At 42.5% G+C, this 8,165-nt stretch overlaps 1 protein-coding gene across 1 annotated transcript in view; it reads left to right on the top strand.

Moving 5' to 3' along the window:
* Positions 1-8,165, top strand: part of ANO5 (anoctamin 5) — a gene marked incomplete at both ends in the record, with an annotated part of 184,803 nt that overhangs the window by 122,460 nt on the left and 54,178 nt on the right. The window lies entirely within an intron of this gene.

The raw sequence follows: 8,165 nt of genomic DNA, 5'->3' as shown, positions 1-8,165 counted from the left end.
TGTCACGGTGCATTCAGCTCGGGTGCTGAGTGCTTTTTGGGCCTTCCGTCATCCAGCATCAATATCGCAAGTTTGCAAGGCGGCCACTTGGTCATCGGTGTATACCTTCACAAAATTCTATAAAGTAGATCTTTTTTCCACAAAGTTTTGCAGGCTGCCGTTTAAGAGGGGCTGTTCCCTCTTGAGGGGGGGTTTTTCTTTAACCACTTGCTGACCGCCGCACGACTATTTACGGCGGCAGTCAGCCCCTCACAGGCAAAGTGACGTAGGTCTATGTCACCAGCCTGTGAGGCTCTAGGGAGCGAGCGCGCGCCGCTGGAGGCGCGCTCCCGCTCGCTTACAGACCCCCCACGCGTGTGCCCGGCGGACACGATGCCTGCCGCTCACTCGCAATCGTCCGGTACAGCGGGAGAAAGGCAGGCGGCTGATGTAAACAAGCCGTCTGTCATTCTCCCCTGTGTAAGAATGCAGATCATACGGTTCTACTATGTAGGACTGTTGATCTCTGTTCTTACACCTCAAGCCACAGCCAATCACAGTTAGAATCACGCCCCTAGGGACACACTTAACCCCTCCTTCTCTAATTAAGTTAACCCCGTCCCTGCCAGTGTCATTTTGCAGTAACAGTGCATATGTATAGCACTGATTACTGTAGTAATGTCACTGGTAACCCCAAAAGTGTCAAAAATGTCAGTCAAGGGTCCGATCTGTCTGCCCCAATGTCGCAGTCCCGCAAAAAAAAAAAATCGCAGATCGCCGCCATTACAACAAAAATGACAAAAATCTTTCCCTTAGTTAGTAAACGCAATAACTTTTGCGCAAACCAATCAAAATACACTTATTGTGATTTTTTTTTACCAAACATATGTAGCAGAAAACAAATTTGCCAAAAATGTTAAAGTTTGATTTTTACATTTTTTTGGGGGGGAATTTCATATAAAAAAATGTGAAAAATATTGTTATTTTTCCAAAATTGTCGCTCTTTTTTTGTTTATAGCGCAAAAAGTAAAAATCGCACAGGTGATCAAATACCACCAAAGAAAGCTCTGTTTGTGGGAAAAAAAGGACGTCAAATTCGTTTAGGTACAGCGTCGCACGACAGCGCAATTGTCCGTTAAAGTCACGCAGCGATGAATCGCAAAATAGGCCCTGGTCAGGAAGGGGGTAAAATCTTCCGGGGCTTAAGTGGTTAAATCTTTTTTTAGACTTTTTTTTTTTTTTTTAGATGGGGCTCCTGTGACCCACTTAAGGTTCCTGTGTCCTGGTTAAGGGCTCTTATGTTTAGCCCTGGGTTATTTTCTCCACCCTTCATTTTCCTTTTCGGACTGCTTTTGGACATCCCACTAGTTATGATTTATGGAGCACTGTGTCTATCAATGAACGAAAGAGAAAATGCGATTTTTGTACTTACTGTAAAATCCATTTCTCTGAGTTCATCGACGGACACAGCACCCACCCCTCTATGAAGTTCTGATACTTCTAATACTGCTTGCTACTAAACTGGTTACCTAGAGCAGAGAGGGGGGTTATATACCAAGCTGAGGACGGCCCATGGTGTTTTTTGTTCTGCCTAGTCCTACTCCTGGAGGAGACAATATAACCCAGTAGCTATAATTGTTGGAGCGCTGTGTCCATCGATGAACTCAGAGAAATGAATTTTATGTTCAGTACAAATATCCCATTGTTTACACCTAGCAATAGTAATACATATGATGATAATATAATTAGTATACTGTATATAATAAAATTTATAGTAATATATTTAGTAGATATAATTATTTGTTTGTAGTTATTTGATATTTGTGAATGGGGGAGGTTGGCCAAGCAGTGTAATCAGTTCTTGCATTTTACTGCAAGGACCATTTTAAGAAGAATTCCAGGTTTGAATATTGTATAAAAAAAAAAAGCTGCGCTGAGTGAAAACATACAAATGACAGTATACAGTGACCTTAATCCATAAAATGAGTGCAAATAATATATATATATATAATGTAAGCTGGGGAACAGGTAGCAGGTGCAAAGCTCCCTGGGATGAGCAGTCTTTCAGGCACAGATACCAAATCCAGTGAGGGAGTGACAAACATTGCGGTGTTTATTGGTGCTATATACAAGTTTATAAACAGGTGCTGTACAGTGCTTTAAGGAAAACAAGCAGGAATAATAATAATAAACAAAAGCCTAGCCGTGTCCCGGCGCTTACTACACACAATGCAGTCCCTAACTAACACAGACTGAGCAAGCCTACAGCTTGTTAGCTTCCAAAGACACACACTGACAGTGTTACCAACCTTCTGCTCTCCTAGACAAACGTCGTCTAATTTCCCAGGCTGAGAGAGCCCTGCTGTTTGTCTCAGGTTAGTTTAAATTGGCCTGGTGAAGAGGACCAAGATCCGAACTGGATCATGGATCAGAGATCCCTAAAGGTATACGAGAGATGCCTGGGTGATGTATAAACCCCGAACAGGACTTTTCCTGTCTCTCTTTGGGACGCTCTGCTACAATATATATATATATATATATATATATATATATATATATATGAAAAAATAAATGGATATTGTGAAACTAATATAAAAAGTACAATAAATCCCAATCCGTGAAGAAAAGAATATGGTGTCACCACGATGTGCTGTATCCACCACCAGTAAGACTGAATTCCTTACCAGATATATGGTAAATCAAGACCGTAATATGAAAACAGGGTGACCAATCGAGAAGACATCCAGAAATAATCCTGTTGACCTCAGATCAGGATGCTGAACAGCGCAGATGTAGGTGTACAGATGCACAGATAATGGCCAATAAACTTCAATGGACACCCAGAGAACCGCCTTCAGAGGCTCCCAAATATCGCCACCATAAAAAATAAATGCAATAGCTCCATAGCGTAAAACCATAAGATTTATTGAAGATAAAAAGAAATGCACTTACACAAATGCAGAGTAAAAGTCATCCCTGGTACACAGGGATGACGTCAGCACGCCGCGACCCGACGTACGTTTCGTCAGAAATGACGCTTTCACCTTGAATTTGCGCTGTTCAGCATCCTGATCTGAGGTCAACAGGATTATTTCTGGATGTCTTCTCGATTGGTCACCCTGTTCTCATATTACGGGCTTGATTTACCATATATGTGGTAAGGAATTCAGTCTTACTGGTGGTGGATACAGCACATCGTGGTGACACCATATTCTTTTTCTTCACGGATTGGGATTTATTGGACTTTTTATATTAGTTTCACAATATCCATTTATTTTTTCATAGATATATATATATATATATATATATATAGATAGATATATATTTATTTGTTTTTGGTGATATCACACTGGAAGTTGCAGCTATTTATTATTTTTTCACTGAAGCGCGGTTATATCTTCAGGTTTTATATTGTATATATAGTTACACTGTTGCAGCTTGGACCAATATAACTATGTACAGTATATACCATACCCTGTGGGATCCCTCTAGTGTCTAGAAGCTGGAAATCTCTGCGCAGACACCGCTACTACAATGATCTCCACTAGCTTCTGGGCCCTATGCTGCATTGTGAAGGTCTAGTCAGCCCCTTGGTACATGCACAATTCAGATAATGCTTTGCATTTACTGAGTGACTGCAAAGAGTTCTTGGATTGGATGAGATAAAGGGGTGGAGCATTGACACCATGCTCTCTATGTCGTCCATTTAGAGGACACTTTGCATTCATTAAGAAAATACAAAACATTCTCTGAATGGCACCCATGCCAAGTGGCCAACCTTCTGTGTTCACAATGCATCAGACCAGCCACTCACCATGGGGCCCAGAAGCTAGTGGGGAACACTGGAGTAGTGGTTTTGTAGGGGTGTATTAGCAGTGAAATTGTGGTCTAGTAGTTGGTGGTGTAGTAGCGGCCTAGTAGCAGTGTAGAAGCAATGTAGTAGGGGTGTAGTATTGGTACAGTAGTAGTATAGTATTGGTGGTACAGTAGTGGTGTAGTATTGGTGGTACAGTAGTAGTGTAGTATTGGTGGTACAGTAGTGGTGTAGTATTGGTGGTACAGTAGTGGTGTAGTATTGGGGGTACAGTAGTGGTGTAGTATTGGTGGTACAGTAGTAGTGTAGTATTGGTGGTACAGTAGTGGTGTAGTATTGGTGGTACAGTAGTAGTGTAGTATTGGTGGTACAGTAGTGGTGTAGTATTGGTGGTACAGTAGTGGTGTAGTATTGGTACAGTAGTGGTGTAGTATTGGTGGTACAGTAGTGGTGTAGTATTGGTACAGTAGTAGTGTAGTATTGGTGGTACAGTAGTAGTGTAGTATTGGTGGTACAGTAGTGGTGTAGTATTGGTGGTACAGTAGTGGTGTAGTATTGGGGGTACAGTAGTGGTGTAGTATTGGGGGTACAGTAGCGGTGTAGTACAGTAGTGGTGTAGTATTGGGGGTACAGTAGTGGTGTAGTATTGGTGGTACAGTAGTAGTGTAGTATTGGTGGTACAGTAGTGGTGTAGTATTGGTGGTACAGTAGTAGTGTAGTATTGGTGGTACAGTAGTGGTGTAGTATTGGTGGTACAGTAGTAGTGTAGTATTGGTGGTACAGTAGTGGTGTAGTATTGGTGGTACAGTAGTGGTGTAGTATTGGTGGTACAGTAGTAGTGTAGTATTGGTGGTACAATAGTGGTGTAGTATTGGTGGTACAGTAGTGGTGTAGTATTGGTACAGTAGTAGTGTAGTATTGGTGGTACAGTAGTGGTGTAGTATTGGTACAGTAGTAGTGTAGTATTGGTGGTACAGTAGTGGTGTAGTATTAGTGGTACAGTAGTGGTGTAGTAGCAGCGGTATAATAGTGGTGTACTGGTGGTATAGTAGTCAGGTCTACTACAGTGATTTCCAGCTTCTAGAGGCATCCCACAGGTATGGTATATATATACATACATACATGGTCCAAGCTGAAACATTGTAACTATATAACAATATCCATACTTGGAATTCTTCTTTAAGCTGCACATAGAACCCAGCAGTGAGACATTGGCTGCAGCTGGTGGAGATTGGAAATGCCATGCAATGGTTCACCAGAGGAGTCAGGAGGAGGGGGAGAGCCCGTTGGGTAGTTTGAATCTTCTAGCACACACCCAGGACTGAAATATAAGTTTAGGCCGACTGATGTATGTATTTTTTTCTGTTGATCCAAACTCCTAAAAGCTGTAAATAAAATGTTTGTAAAGCATTGACCGTGTCCGTAACATCTCTGATCTTGGCACAGCGGGGGCGGCCATATTGTATATATGATTTACCCCATTCTGGTGGTGCCTTTGGGGCAGCAAACAACAAAACAGAACACACGGATCGGCTTTAAATATAGAAATAAATCTATATCTGCAGATTCTAAATTTGCAGCTTCAACTTCCAGCATCCTGACAACTTATTGTCCCTGTCTGTGTCAGGATGATGTCCAGCAATTAAATGAAGCAGAGACATTTGGCATCCCCGGCATCTCTGGAACGTCAGATGATGGATCTGTAAAATGCACAAAATATTTTTGTAACAATTATAAATGTCTTCATATATTTACAATGTATCAAACGTGTAGAGCAGCACAGGACTGCCCAAAAATGAAAACTCGCCCACGTGTTGCTGACTCCGCAAAGCATGTTCAACCTAAAAGAAGAATTCCAGGTATGGATATTTCTATATAATTACAATGTTCCAGCTTGGATCAGTGTAACTATGAATAAACCATACCTGTGGGATCCCTCCTGAAGCTGGAAATCACTGTAATAATCACCTCTACTACTCAGCTACTACAGTGATCTCCACTAGCTTCCAGGTCTCATGCCTGCTGCATTGTGAACACAGGAGGGTGGCCTCTGGGCATGGGCACCATTCAGAGAATGCTTTGTATTTTCCTAATAAATGCAAAGCGTTCTCTGATTGGACAAAGTGGAGCTCTGATGTCATGTTCTCCACTTCATCCAATCAGAAAATGCTTTGCATGTACTATGAAAAAGCAAGGCATTCTTTGAATGGCGCCCACGCCAAATGGTCAACCTCTTGAATTTAGAATGCAGTGGGGCAGCTGCTCAGCAAAGGACCCAGAAGCTATTGGAGATCCCTGTAGTAGTGGTGTAGTAGTAGCAGTGTCTACTACAGGGATTTCCAGCTTCTAGAGGGATTCCACAGGTATGGTATATACAGTGCCTTGAAAAAGTATTCATACCCCTGGAATTTTCCATGTTTTCTCATGTTACAACGAAAAACGTAAATGTATTTTAGTGGGATTTTATGTGATAGACCGACACAAAGTGGCACATAATTGTGAAGTGGAAGGAAAATGATAAATGGTTTTCAACATTTTTTACAAATAAATATGTGAAAAGTGTGGCGTGCATTTGTATTCACTTTACCTTTCTACCTACTTCCTACTCCCTTTACTCTGATACCCCTAACTAAAATCTAGTGGCACCAATTGCCTTGAGAAGTCACCTAATTATTATATAGTGTGTGTGTAATTTAATCTCAGTATAAATACAGCTGTTCTGTGAAGCCCTCAGAGGTTTGGTAGATAATCTTAGTGAACAAACAGCACCATGAAGGCCAAGGAACACAGCAGACAGTTCAGGGATAAAGTTGTGGAGATGTGTAAAGCAGGGTTAGGTTATAAAAAATATCCCAAGCTTTGACCATCTCACGGAGCGCGGTTCAATCCATCAATCCACTGCAACCCTACCAAGACATGGCCGTCCACCTAAACTGACCGGCCGGGCAACCCTACCAAGACATGGCCGTCCACCTAAACTGACCGGCCGGGCAAGGAGAGCATTCATCAGAGAAGCAGCCAAGAGGCCCATGGGAACTCTGGAGGAGCTGCAGAGATCCACAGCTCAGGTGGGAGAATCTGTCCACAGGACAACTATTAGTCGTGTGCTCCACAAATCTCCCCTTTATGGAAGAGTGGCAAGAAGAATGCCATTGGTTAAAGAAAGTGAAGCCATGTGGGGGACACAGCAAACTTGTGGAAGAAGGAGCTCTGCTCAGAGGAGACCAAAGTTTAACTTATTGGCCTAAAAGCAAAACTTTATATGTTGCGGAAAACTAACACTGCACATCACCCTGAACACACCATCCCCACTGTGAAACATGGTGGTGGCAGCATCATGTTGTGGGGATGCTTTTCTTCAGCGGGGACAGGGAAGCTGGTCAGAGTTGATGGGAGGATGGATGGAGCCAAATACAGGGCAATCTTAGAAGAAAACCTGTTAGGGCCCTTTCACACGGGCGCTCCGTATGTCCGCAAATCATCCTATTTTTTTGCGGATGATTTGCGGACATAATGTAAGTCTATGGCATTGCGGATGTCAGCGGAATACCATCCGCTGACATCCGATTTTCCTCCTGTCAGTTCTGTTCCGTTTTTTGGAACAGAAAAAATCCTATTTTTGTTCCGTTCAAAAAACGGAAAGGAAGGAAAATCGGATGTCAGCGGTGTCATCCGCTGACATCCGCAATCCCCCATAGACTTACATTAGGTCCGCATATCATCCGCAAACGGATGGGATGATATGCGGACCTACGGAGCGGATGACAGAAATGTCATCCGCTCCGTGAAAAAAAAAAAAAAAAGTCCCGCAGCGGACCTTTCACACGGAAAGCCCGTGTGAAAGAGCCCTTAGAGTCTGCAAAAGGCTTGAGACTGGGGCGGAGGTTCACCTTCCAGCAGGACAACGAACTGAAACATCCAGCCAGAGGTACAATGGAATGGTTTACATCAAAGCATATTCATGTGTTAGAATGGCCCAGTCACAGTCCAGACCTAAATCACATTGAGAATCTGTGGCAGGACTTGAAAATTGCTGTTCACAGACGCTCAACATCCAATCTGACAGAGCTTGAGATATTCTGCAAAGAAGAATGGGCAAAAATGTCCTCTCTAGATGTGCAAAGCTGGTAGAGACATCCCCAAAAAGACTTGCAGCTGTAATTGCAGGGAAAGGCGGTTCTACAAAGTACTGACTCCGGGGGGTGAATACAAACGCAGCCACACTTTTCACAGATTTTTTTGTATAATTTATCATTTTCCTTCCACTTCACAATTATGGTCACTTTGTGTCGGTCTATCATATAAAATCCCAATAAAACACATTTACGTTTTTGGTTGTAACCTGACAAAATGTGGAAAATTTCAAGGGGTG

Source organism: Pelophylax lessonae, assembly GCF_965119305.1.
Source record: "Pelophylax lessonae genome assembly, chromosome: 10".
Taxonomy (NCBI): domain Eukaryota; kingdom Metazoa; phylum Chordata; class Amphibia; order Anura; family Ranidae; genus Pelophylax; species Pelophylax lessonae.
This window is presented reverse-complemented; position numbering and strand designations above follow the sequence as displayed.